General features: G+C 42.7%; 1 protein-coding gene across 4 annotated transcripts in view; it reads right to left on the bottom strand.

The window, feature by feature from the left end:
• LOC111975994 (1-acyl-sn-glycerol-3-phosphate acyltransferase gamma) overlaps positions 1-11,165 on the bottom strand; it is a 28,636-nt gene extending 17,471 nt beyond the window's left edge. The window contains exons 1-2 of one of the 4 annotated variants that reach the window (XM_024004704.2): positions 11,147-11,165; positions 195-252 (exon numbers count right to left, since the gene is read on the bottom strand). The gene's annotated coding sequence lies outside the window, so the exon portion shown is untranslated. Of the gene's footprint in view, positions 1-154; positions 253-7,912; positions 7,933-10,472; positions 10,706-11,146 lie in introns of those variants that run through there. The other 3 variants (XM_024004695.2, XM_024004686.2, XM_070447665.1) reach the window with 3 other exon arrangements.
• Between the last annotated feature and the right edge of the window lie 2,225 nt (positions 11,166-13,390).

Here is a 13,390-nt window from a genome sequence, read left to right as displayed (position 1 = left end):
GAAGAGAGGAAGAGAAGAGGGAGATTTAAAGGGCAGAGCAGTAAAAAAGGGAGAGGAGAAAGAGTAAAAGGAGGAGAAACAATGAACATGCTGTTCCATTAGATGCGTTTGCTCAGAGAGAAGATCAAAGAAATACATTTCAAACGACGCGTACGGTTGATCGATTCGAGAAGACATCAATGTTTCATTCTCACCACGGTGGACTCCCTCTATAAGCCCCTCCTGCACGGCCCTTCACTCAGTATTACGGACCTGGGAAAGAGACAGACCGAGAGAGACAGGTCAACATAGGCAGAAAAGTGGCAGGCAGGAAACAGAAAAGCCTATTGTAAACCATAGTGTATGGCTGCACAACAGTGTACAGTCAAGAAGAAGTGGTAGTGTAGAAGCTGGTCTACCTCATTAACCAGAACCTACTAAACTCTAAGCTAGCAGACAGAGGGGGGAAAAAAACKCTAGCCTTTGTCTAGATTCTGTACTACTGTATATTGTGTGTGCGAGTGCCTGTCACAGAAAATAATGAATAAACGACTGTCACAGACCGAATGAGCGTGACAGACAAGGCGGCTTACATGTGTTGTTACAGAAGGTGTGTCAAGAGCACAGGGACTATAAGTGGGTCTCTGTGATGCATTTTCACTCACACAGACCAGTGAGTCACAACACAGCCCTCCAGTCCACTGTGACTTCAACCCCATGCAGGAGCATTTAAAAAAWAWWTWTTWTTTATTTCACCAGGTAGGCTAGCTGAGAACAAGTTCTCATTTGCAACTGCGACCTGGCCAAGATAAAGCAAAGCAGTTCGACACATACGATCAATAATACAGGAGAAAAAGTATATATACAGCATGTGCAAATGAGGTAGGATAAGGGTACCAGTAGTCGAGTCAATAAATAGGCCACGGTGGCAAAGTAATTACAATATAGCAATTAAACACTGGAATGGTAGAATGTGCAGAAGATGAATGTGCAAGTAGAGATACTGGGGTGCAAAAGAGCAAAAATGAGGCCAAATKAGGTGTTGGCTTCGGGGATGACCAGTGAAATATACCTGCTGGAGCGCATGCTACGGGTGGGTGTTGCTATGGTGACCAGTGAGCTGAGATAAGGCAGGGCATTACCTAGCAAAGACTAATAGATGACCTGGAGCCAGTGGGTTTGCGACGAATATGTAGCGAGGGCCAGCCAACGAGAGCATACAGGTCGCAGTGGTGGGTAGTATATGGGGCTTTGGTGACAAAACGGATGGCACTGTGATAGACTACATCCAATTTGCTGAGTAGAGGTTTGGAGGCTATTTTGTAAATTACATCGCCAAAGTTATTAATAAGATGCACGCATGACTAAATTGATTTCGGATAAAAGCGTCTGCTAAATGGCATCTCTCAAAAAGGAGGCAATAGGTTGCAAAGTGTGTATTTGTGAGAAGAGAGGAATAAGATGAGTCTTGTTCGCTCTCAGAACAGGCCAACCATGTCTCCATTGTTCGGGACAAATGACCAGCGTTCCAGAGAGGGAGGAAGACACACAGAGAGAGATTGTGTGCAAGTGCAATGATGTGTACGTGTGTAGAATCGTTTGGCAGAAAGGCAGCAGTGCAGACTACATTACAAACACTATCTTCCTAAGTACAAAACATTCTCAGTATCTCGTCTTGCACAGTTCTGAGAAGTCAAGTSTATGTGCTGTATTGAACATCACTGAATGGGTGTTAAGCCAGCTCCATTTTGATGTTTGTCCACTGCACAGCAGGTGATGGGGATATTTTAATCCCGATTGTAGCCTATAAACAAGATCAAACACCCATTGAAGCTCAAGGCTTCTTCTATTCTCTGATTTAAAAGGACTGGAGGAGATTTTGCCTAAGTGTTGCCCTCACAATTGGCTTAGCTTAAATCACGGTGATAGGCATAGATACAGTAACATGTACAGTGTCATATTAGTAGTGTGTCTGCTCTTTCCAGAAATGGCTGCTCTTTGTTTAAACCACGGATGGGCAACTGGTGGCCCCCCTTTTGTAGGCCCACGGACCAATTTCACAAAACAAAAAACAAAACAAAAAGTACTTTTGAGAGTTAGAATAATATAATACACAACCAAATTTTGAAATTGCACCTTGTGTATCAGTCACTCAGACCATGTCAGTAAAATAATGGTTTTAATGGTTAATTAGTCTAGCGACCAGCTGTCTAAACTTGTAATAAGCATGGTCAAATTACCGACCGGGGTGGGGCCCATTGATCATCAATTATCATATAAAAAAAACTGCAAACATTTTCCTCCATCCAAAATGTGTAGAATTGCAGGAAATTGGCTGTAAAACTGCTAATTTCTCTCCACCCCATGGCAATTTGTTTTTGAATTGCATGAAATAAGTTTTAAAAAATTATTATAATAATTCTCTGCACCATGGCAAAAAGTGTAGAATTTCAGCAAACTTATTTTAAAACGGCTACATTATCTATATGCCTCATGGCAAAATGTGCAGAAAATTAACTGAGGGGGCAATAGAAATACTGATTGTTTTTGGATATAAATTACGCACCCTGCCTAGCTGTAAACTTTTCTAAGAGAAGGAGCCTGTGTGTGTTTGAATTGCTTTCATGGAGGACTGGCTGAAATGTTAAGGATAATCCAAATATTATTTTCACCATGAGCAAAAACTTTCTCCCCAAAGTTGCAAAGGGTTAATTTAATTAACACAACAGGCCACAGATCATTTGCCAGGAACAGCGGCATCTAGTGAGCAAAACCTGGGACTTTCAAACTCATTTATGTGGGAAAATGCAGGTGACTTTGATGTCTAATTTCTCCATTGGTGTCTTTTGACCATTTATTTGGATTCTTCACGTCTTAGTTTGTGTGACAGTGTTGTAATATTCGAGACCGGTCTCAGGACCACATTTTCAGTGTCTCGGTGTCAGATACATTTGTACTCTGTCTTGTCTCGGACATTGAGGACTTAATTTGTTCCAGAAACCAGCCGAGACCAGCGGATTTTAAAAAAACTCTGAATTATCAGCCTCCATTCAGTAAACGCACAAAACCACTTCGACAGGCCAAATATATACACATTAATACCTTATTACGAGATGGCGTTGACAGATATGGCAGCTCTGCTTCTAGCTTCACAAGCATTTCGTACACCTGCAAGTGACCAGTAAAATGTGATATCTATTATAGACATGTTTGCGCAGTGGCGAACCTATTGGACACGGGCTCAGTGTGGCGCATTGCATATACTTACTTCTTAATCCCTACTGATGTGTATCAAAGTAGCCTACACAATCACAAAGCACATCAAATATATTCACATGCATGCCCTACACAGCCTAGTTTCCAAGTGGATACCATCTGCAGGCAGCAAGGGCGCGCAGCTCTAGCTGGTTTTTGGCATGGCGCAGCTCTCAGCTGGTTTTGGCATGGCGCAGCTCTCAGCTGGTTTTGGCATGGCGCAGCTCTCAGCTGGTTTTGGCATGGCGCAGCTCTCAGCTGGTTTTGGCATGGCGCAGCTCTCAGCTGGTTTTGGCATGGCGCAGCTTCAGCTGGTTTTGGCATGGCGCAGCTCTCAGCTGGTTTTGGCATGGCGCAGCTCTCAGCTGGTTTTGGCATGGGCAGCTTTCTAGCTGGTTTTGGCATGGCGCAGCTCTCAGCTGGTTTTGGCATGGCGCAGCGCTCAGCTGGTTTTGGCATGGCGCAGCTCTCAGCTGGTTTTGGCATGGCGCAGCTCTCAGCTGGTTTTGGCATGGCGCAGCTCTCAGCTGGTTTTGGCATGGCGCAGCTTCAGCTGGTTTTGGCATGCGGCAGCTCTAGCTGGTTTTGGATGGCGCAGCTCTCAGCTGGTTTTGGCATGGCGCAGCTCTCAGCTGGTTTTGGCATGGCGCAGCTCTCAGCTGGTTTTGGCATGGCGCAGCTCTCAGCTGGTTTTGCATGGCGCAGCTCTCAGCTGGTTTTGGCATGGCGCAGCTCTCAGCTGGTTTTGGCATGGCGCAGCTCTCAGCTGGTTTTGGCATGGCGCAGCTCTCAGCTGGTTTTGGCATGGCGCAGCCTCTCAGCTGGTTTGGCATGGGCAGCTCTCAGCTGGTTTTGGCAAATTGGAGCAGCTCACAGATTAATGTCATTGGCAGCCGGAAGGAAAGACATTTCAATTTATGTGATCTACCAGTAAATGGTAACTAAGGCAACAATGGGTATTCTAACCAGGTTTTGAAAAAGTTTCGTCCGAAGTCTTGGTTAGTGGGCTATTTATGAAGCTCAATTCAGTCATGATGCACCGTTTGCGTCAGGGGCRTAGGCATGAGTGGGCCTGGGTGGACACAAGCCCACCCCCTGGGGAGCCAGGCCGTGGCAGACCCACCCAATCAGATTGAAAAAAACCCAAAAAGAATACATTAATATTACAAAAGAATACAGTTCCAATCGCCAGATGATCATTTGAAACAACCATTTCCTGCAGTCAATGACCCAAAGCACCCTCTTGGACTCATGGGAAGAATGTTATTAATATTTTTCATAATTWAAAAAAAATTACTACGAACATTCCGTGTTTCTATGTCAAACAGTTTATTTTTATATTTCAGTCTTCTGTGATGTATGTATTGGGATGCAAACAAAAAAATGTAATACATTTCAACTCTATATCTGACACGATACAGGAGTCTTTTTTTAAATAACCATGTGTGTGAGGTGTATACTTTTGTTTCAAAGTAGATTTGTTTAAGACTACCAAGAATCACTGTGGGACCCTGATTTAGCCCACCGCAGTAAAAACGTATTCTTGTTGAAAGTTATTGAAAAGGGAGAAGCTAACAAATTAGCAACAACATTCTCTTCGATTACTCCTGCTGCAGCCGCTGCAAAACTAGCCTGCAACAAAAGATAGCTAGCTAGACCGTGGGAAAACTACTGCTCGCTATTGCAGTGACCTGTTAGCCTTTGTAAAATCGGATCCACCCATTACTGAAAATGTGATTGATTCCGCTGTCACTCAATCATTTTGCCCTAATACAGTTCTGAATACTAGCTTCTGATGGCCTAGCCAATGTCTGACTTAGCTAGCTAGATTTCTCYCCCCAGAGACCACCCACATTTTTTTCTGATTGGATCTTTTTTTCTTCAGCGTTAACCCTTTCCAACGAACTGAATAGATTAAATCAGATCATTGAAAATCTAATTAGAAGGATCATTATTATTTTATAAATCCTTAGCCCTTCTCTCAAGGCGTAGAAGGCCCTCATTGTTGCCCACTGTATTTGGGTTAGTAATAATTTGTAGTGTGGCTCCATTTGCCCAATGCATACATTTGCCAWTCAGAATCCATATGTTGTTCTGAAATATGAACACAGAAATACCGGACATTTTGAACTCTTATTATGGTGGCGATTTGACAAAATTACAATCATGGTCTTGAACTGGACTCTCACTGTTCTGGTCTCGGTCTTGACTGTCTCGKACCCGTTGTCCCCCTCCCGATCTTGACTGTTTGGCCCTCTCTCCGGTCTTGGTCTAGACTTGGATTCGATTTGCTCCGGTCTTGAGTCGGTCTTACTTTAGGTGGTTTTGAACACAACACTACTTTGTTAAGAAGTGGTTTGGTCCAAATCAGATGTTGGGTATTATATTGAATGAATATTATATGAATCCTATGAATAGAAATGGCCAATTAGGGTGCAATCAGTTCAACTTAATCAAAAATTTGTCAAAATTAACCTAGCTGATTGGTTACGCCCACCCCTTATCCAGTTCTCTCATATCTACAGGAGGTGTCTAGCCCAGAGGTGTCAAAATGTTTGGATTGTATGTGTGTGGGGCTGGCCTAGTCCTAGTATATTTTGTATTGGCAAAATGCATTCCAACGTGTTGCACAATCTGTGAGACAAACAGGCAATCAAACCCAGGGACGAGAAAGCAGTAGGTTGGGAGTAGAGACATGTCTGGTACCACGTTGCCAAACAAGTCATTTCCTAATAAAATTGCAAAACTGCAATGGAAGGTTGCCCAATAATTATCCCACCCATTACTTAAGTAGTGCCTTGAGAGCATCTGAGAACACAGAGGAGAGGGCTACCAATTGGGGTTATACACCATTGGGGGAATATTCCCATGTCATAATCAGTTAAAAATTGAAAGGCAGTCTGCATTGTAGATTATTCAGAGTAATCCCCTACATTTAGGCCATTAACCTGAGTATCAGAAGGACAGATTGTAGTGTACCTTTGTAGTCAAAGCTTCAAACAGGAACCCAACAGACCGCTTCCAACTGAGACCAGAAGAGAAGGCTCTGGGTTTTGAGGTAAAGAGCACGTACACACTTTCTCTCCCACATGCACAGCCTGTTCAGATGTGACCACGGGATCCATTTATTTTCCAGCTCACTGCAATAAATATTGGAARAAAATGGTTTCGGTGTGCATCTGTGCACTAACAGTAGCAAAAGCGGGGGCAGAAACCTTTTTTTTTTTCTTTTTTTTTTTACAATTGGATCACCTGGGAGTCCTAAAAGAATTCGCCCCTTTAACATCCTCAAAGGAACATATGTTCAAAGAGTAGAGTTCAATTATAGTTGCTCCTTCCGCATCCAGTTCCTCTCTTACTTTTCTAGCCATCTTAAAAAGCGGCAATCCTTAGTTGAAACAATAACAAAACATACCCCCCGCCCCAGTTTCAGTAAAAAGCGGAGGGATGGAGCTGGAGAAATGTAACCACCCAAATTCATAGAAAGATCTCCGGGTGCAAGTACTGACCATCCATGTTGAGGCTATATAGTGTTTGTTTATAATTTACAGTGGTTACAAACATTGACGTAAAACAATCTTATATTTTTGGTTCTGATAGTATACGACAGTTGAACTGAGCTCATGAGGCATTTATAAGAAATTCTTCAAGAATCAAATGGGTACATTTAAATTCTACAAGTCCAGAAATGGATGTAGCAACTGCAGATTGCCCCTTTAATGGCTTTCCAGACAAGCAGGAGCGTCCCATTCATTTTCAATGGAGCTAGGTGGGGAGCAGAATTACATCCAAAAACAATCATTGTATTTTTGGGTTCATAATTGTTGTTGCCTGTAAATACTTTTTTATGCATGCTTATGGTGTTACAGCAATTCACTTTTCACACGTCGAAAATGTTGGTTGCTTTGTTGCTATGGTCACCGGCGGTCAGCTGTTGCCCTCATGTGTGAAGGCAGTAGCTGCTTTGACAAGAGGGATAAACCAGGCGAACCCTGCTCTGCCCAGCGCTTGTCCGTCTGGAGAGCGCTTTACTCTCTCCCTCTCTTTCAACCAGGATCATCTCCAAGACCAAGGTTGGTGAGCATTTCCTCAGACTAGAGCCCTCAAAGCATCATATATTAGTTGCTTCTCCATGGGAAGCAAGACCTGAGGGACCCAACTCAAGTAAACAGGCAGCGTAAGTAGAGCTCCAGCCTAGCCCCAGGAGCCTGAGAAAGAAAGCAAGGTCCACCTGTGGCCTCACGCATTCCTGGGAGAGGATTACAGAGTACAGACACTGGGTTAAAGCTGCTTAGGAAAGGAACAGCTGCCTCTCCTCAATCACCTGGTTGCAGGTTCACTGGGGGATATGGTTATGTATGGCCATAGGAGCCATCTATTYTACAAAAGCCAGGAAAGGTCAAATTAGGATTTGAGAAAACCATTAGCCCACATCTGGCCAACAAGGGACAAGATTCTCAAAGTCCATTTGATACAACTGCCTGGGTCGTAACAAACATGTAGAACATACCAATGAGGGGATTAAAGATGGGATATGAGCCGACTACTCTTGAAGCTCCCCAAGCAAAATGCCAGGCACCCATTGAAGTCACAGAACTGGTCCAGATATCTACCGGAGGCCATCTGAACGGCCCTGGTTAGTGGCTGGTCCACCCCCCTCCTTCCCAGTATGACTTACCAGTAGACGTAGTAGCCCATAGCCAGGACCACCAACGCCCCACAGATCCCGGTGAAGATCATCACCGCACTCTGATTCAGCATATTGACCTTTTGTGTATCCCACCAAAATAAAATTAAAAAGTTGAATAAAACCGATCGGGAAGACAGCGGATTTGTCACTCACGGCCTATTCTGCTGCACAGCCATGGTAATCCCTCAGAGGGAACTAAGGAGAATATGATGAAAGCTGTAACTCAACCAGATCCCACTGGATGAGGTGTAGGTAGGAGAGGGGAGATCCCACTGGATGAGGTGTAGGTAGGAGAGGGGAGATCCCACTGGATGAGGTGTAGGTAGGAGAGGGGAGCTCCCACGGAAAACTGCCCACTCAGCGCAAGAGACGAGTGTGGTCCCCGGACGACACTACAATGGGCCAAAATAACTGAAGTCCAACAAAGATGACCCAGAGGAACAGTGCACCTCCAACTACCAGTCCACTTCAATTCAGACTCACTGGATGAAGCTAATGAGAGCTAGGTAGGCAAGAATGGCCAGTGTCTCCCTTCTAGAGGACAGGCATACATGTAAGCAGTATCTTACATGCCTTACTCATCTCTAATCCTCGGTAGATCAGATTAGCACTGATTAGGGAGCTACAGGCACCCTGGATAAGTCACTTCAAATTTCCATCAACCTGGAGGGGGCTGGGTTCTCTTGGAAAGGGGTGGAGTTAGCATGGCAGAACCTGCCATGGTAACAGTTTGACTACAAGTTGTTGGTTCTGGCTTTACTCTGCCTTTGGCTACCAACCAGTGCCACTCAAGAAAGGTCTGGAGAAATTATCTCAGAGCTAGGTTAACAGCTAGCTCCTTAACTAATTTGCAGCAAGTGTCTTCTTGGTTTCTTGTTGCGGTTTGTTTTGTTCTCTGAAGACATGGTGGGCTAAATAAAAACTTGTCCAGATGGCAGCTATTTCAGCCACAACATTAAAAAGTAAAGGCGGCTCCTTCTCCTCACAAATAGCCTGACCAAGAAGAGAGGGCAAAGCTGGCCGCCGGGGAAGCTAACATGAGCCCTTGGGTTGAACATACAGTACCAGCAGTGAACGACAATAATGGTGGTCCGCTTACCCAGGGCAAGTTAAAAATGTTGGACAAGCAGATTATAGATTTAAGTTGTCCGAATAGACAAGTAAAAAAAAAAGTAATGCAAAAATCCCAATATCAAACAATTAGGCTACTCCGATCGGAATTGGATCAAAGGGTCTTTCAATCAYGCAGTTAAGATCAAAGCAAGGTTAGCTAACTCCTATGCTGTCAAGATCTCCCCTGAACATTTTACCCTTACAAATAGATAAACATCTTAGGTACCAAACCAAACTTAGCAATTTGATACCTGGTTCATTGAATGGWATTATTTTAGAAAAAGTATTTGGTTGTAATTGTAATGTTGCAGGTTGGACAACCCTCCTCCAGGACAGTCCAGGAGAGCTACTAGGTGTGTAGGCTTCACGAAGATCAAACATGCACATCATCCAGTTAGCTAGCGACATTTCAAAGAGATGCTTTAAATTATTAATTTTAGTACTGGTGCAATTTAATAAAATGTACTTTACAGAATCGCCAAGGCACGCAGAAGGAGAGTCTGTCATCCCACCGGGTTACTTTAGTGCAATGTACACATGCCAAGTCAGCTATACTTGCCTCGATCTGACCGAAAGCTTGATTGCATGAATGTTGTATAATACATTCTGCAGTCAAACTTTTTTCATTATGTAATCCTAAATGTTTTGTTCCACACAAATCCACTAAAGTTCGACATTTACCATTTGCTTATATTTATGTAAGGTCTACACATACGGTTTATTCATATTTTCAATGGAATGTATTTATAAAGCCATTTAACATCAGCGGATGTTGTGGACGTGGATAAATCCAACGTATGCACCACACAGAACTATGTCCAAATGTTGCAAGGCAACGCAGCGTTCCATTGGAAATGTATGGACTTCTGGTGTGCCAAAACGTAACTACACTCTGTCTGATCGAGGCATGACAGAGCAACACATGCGGTGTCAACGTCGAAAAGTGAGCGATACCCACAATTTCCCAATGTAACGTTACAATTCCTGCAAATAGAAATCACAAAACCAAGCAAAATGTGCATCAGGAATTGCATATTATTCTTTTTTTTTTTACACAAGATAGCTACTGTATGTTTGTGATATGAATTTTGCTAGCAACTACCTAACAAGATTGAAGCCAACTACATAGCTTTCCCAATAAATACGTTGATTGCTCATTAAACTTACTGTTAGCGAAATACTGTTGGCTAGCCAATTACACAAACACAACGTTACATGGGACCAATCCAGCTAGCTATTCGTCTGGAAAACGAATACGTGATTGTAATGACGTAAATTAGCATGTACGGTATAACACTTAGCAATCAAGCTTTCTGTTACCTACCTAGCTAACTGGTAGTTAGCACCAAACATCAGAAGAATCGTGCTTACTAGCACTAGCCAGTAAGCTAACGTTACCCCATGCTGTCACTCGCCGTGATAATGTTAACGTTACCTGATTTCTGTGTGTGATGAGTCTCCGGATTTGTTCCAGTTTTGAAGATGCAAGCTTCTTAGCTAGTTCAAAACTAGTGCAGCCACTTTGGATTCTTCTGTATTCCAAGCTAAATTATTATCTGTAGCTAGCTAGCCAGCTAATTCACTCATCAGGGTGGTTGCTATGCTATTGTTTGTCGCTGAAAGGACCAACTGAGGTATGAAAGAGCAGAGCTGAGACGATATCAAACTTCCGGTCCGGCCCCTCACCCATATTCGGAATGAAACAGTTCATGTAATTTGGCCGTTCCCATTAATATCTTTTTTTGATTGAGTTTTATTAGGATTCCCATTACCCGACGCCAATGTCGACARCTAGTCTTACTGGGGTCCGACACATAACGAAAAATACAATACAGACTAAATAATTTACTATTTACATACATTAAAAACATTAACATGTAGTCTGTGCTTAATTTGTGCCGGATCCTGCACCTCTCAGTTTTGGACTGTTTCGTTCCAGAACCCATTTTCTAGGATCCGGTACCTCTCGTGGCATGAACAATACTTTTCACTGTTTGCGATGTAAACAATAAATTAATAAAATAAAAGCAATCAGAGTTAGGCCAATTCAAGTTGACTTCTCTGTACTTCTCCTGACTGCCCCATAAAAAATATAATGTGAAAACATACCAGATAATTGATTCGTGTTGGGCCGGCCCGGGTTTGTAATTTGCGCAGCATTGTAGCCTATATAGACCAACGCGTGGACATTGATGTGGTGAGAGAGAGAAGCGCGCCTGTATCTTGCACATAACTAGAATGATATTCACGCTCTGTGATTTATCTCCCTCTCTACTCTGATAGACATGAGCCTGCAACTCTTATCTCTCCATCATTTATTTCCTCATAGAATCATAGCCGCGCGAACGGTTCTGAAGCTACGAGGGGGTACGAGGTAGTTGAGGTAATAACTTCAGAAAAGTATTCACACCACTTGACTTTTTCCACATGTTGCTGTGTTACAAAGTCGGATTAATATTGATTACATTGTAATTTGTCAATGATCTGCACAAAATACTCAAAGTGGAAGGAACATTTTAACATTTGTAAACAAAATACAAAATAAAACATCACATATTTTTTWATTAACCCTTATTTTACCAGGTAAATTGACTGAGAACACATTCTCAATTACAGCAACGACCTGGGGAACAGTTACAGGGGAGAGGAGGGGGATGAATGAGCCAATTGTAAGATGGGGATGATTAGGTAACCATGATGGTATGAGGGCCAGATTGGGAATTTAGCCAGGACACTGGCGTTAACAACCCTAATCTTATGATAAGTGCCATGGGATTGTTAGTGACCACAGAGAGTCAAGACACCTGTTTAACATCCCATCCAAAAGACAGCACCCTACACAGGGCAATGTCCCCAATCACTGCCCTGGGGCATTGGGATATTTTTTTTGACCATAGGAAAAGGGGCCTCCTACTGGCCCTCCAACACCACTTCCAGTAGCATCTGGTCTCCCATCCAGGACCAACACTGCTTAGCTTCAGAAGCAAGCCAGCAGTGGGTTGCAGGGTGGTATGCTGCTGGCCTATGTTTTGATTGGAAAAGTATTCAACCCCATGAGTCAATACATGTTACGATCACCTTTGACAGCAATTTCAGCTGCGTCTTTCTAAGTAAATCTAAGAGCTTTGAACACCTGGATCGTACAATATTTGCCCATTATTCTTTTATACATTCTTCAAGCTCTGTCAAGTTCATTGTTGATCATTGCTAGACAGACACATTTTAAGTCTTGCCATAGATTTTCAAGCCAACTTCAGTCAAAACTGTACCTGGGCCACTCAGGAACATGTTGTCCTGGTAAACAACTCCAGTGTATACTTGGCCTTTTGTTTTAGGTAATTCCCCTGCTGAATGGTGAATTTGTCTCCCAGTGTCTGTTGGAAAGTAGACTGAACCAAGTTTTCCTCTAGGATTTTGCCTGTGAGCTCTATTCAGTTTATTTTTTATCCCCACAAAAAAACTCCCTAGTACTTGCTGATGACAAGCATACCCATAACATGATCCATGCTTGAAAATATGAAGTGGTACTAACTGATGTGTTGGATTTGCCCTAAACGTAATGCTTTGTATTCCGGACAAAAAGTTAATTTCTTTGCCACAGTTTTTACAGTATTACTTTAGTGCCTTATTGCAAAAAAGGATGCATGTTGTGGAATGTTTTTATTCTGTACAGACTTCCTTCTTTTCACTCTGTCTTTTATGTTGGTATTGTGGAGTAACTACAATGTTGTTGATCCATCCACAGTTATCTCCTATCACAGCCATTAAACTCTGTAACTGTTTTAAAGTCACCATTGGCCTCATGGTGAAAACCCTGAGCAGTTTTGTTCCTCTCCGGCAACTAAGTTAGGAAGGCGCCTGTTTCTTTGTAGTGACTTGGTATACTGATACACCATCCAAAGTGTAGTTAATAACTGCACCATGATCAAAGGGATATTCAATGTCTGCTTCTGTTTTTTACCGATCTACTAATAGGTTCCCTTCTTTGCGAACCATTGGAAAACGTCCCTGGTCTTTGTGGTTGAATGTGTGCCTGAAATTCACTGCTCTACTGAGCGACCTTACAGATAATTAATTGTATGTGTGGGGTACAGAGATGGGGTTCGCCATAACAAAAGGGTTGAATAGTTATTGGCTCAGAACATTTCAGCTTTTCATTATGAATTAATGTATAAACATTTCTTAAAACAGTGATATTATGGTGTATTGTGTGTACATCAGTGACACAAAATCTCAATTTAATCCATTTTCAATTCAGGCTGTAACAAAACGTGAAAAAAGTCAAGGGGTGTGAATACTTTCTGAAGGCACTGTATATCTAGGTACGGGTAAAAGCTGACTAGTCAATCAGGA

This window comes from Salvelinus sp. IW2-2015, linkage group LG2, assembly GCF_002910315.2.
Source record: "Salvelinus sp. IW2-2015 linkage group LG2, ASM291031v2, whole genome shotgun sequence".
Classification (NCBI taxonomy): Eukaryota; Metazoa; Chordata; class Actinopteri; order Salmoniformes; family Salmonidae; genus Salvelinus; species Salvelinus sp. IW2-2015.
This window is presented reverse-complemented; position numbering and strand designations above follow the sequence as displayed.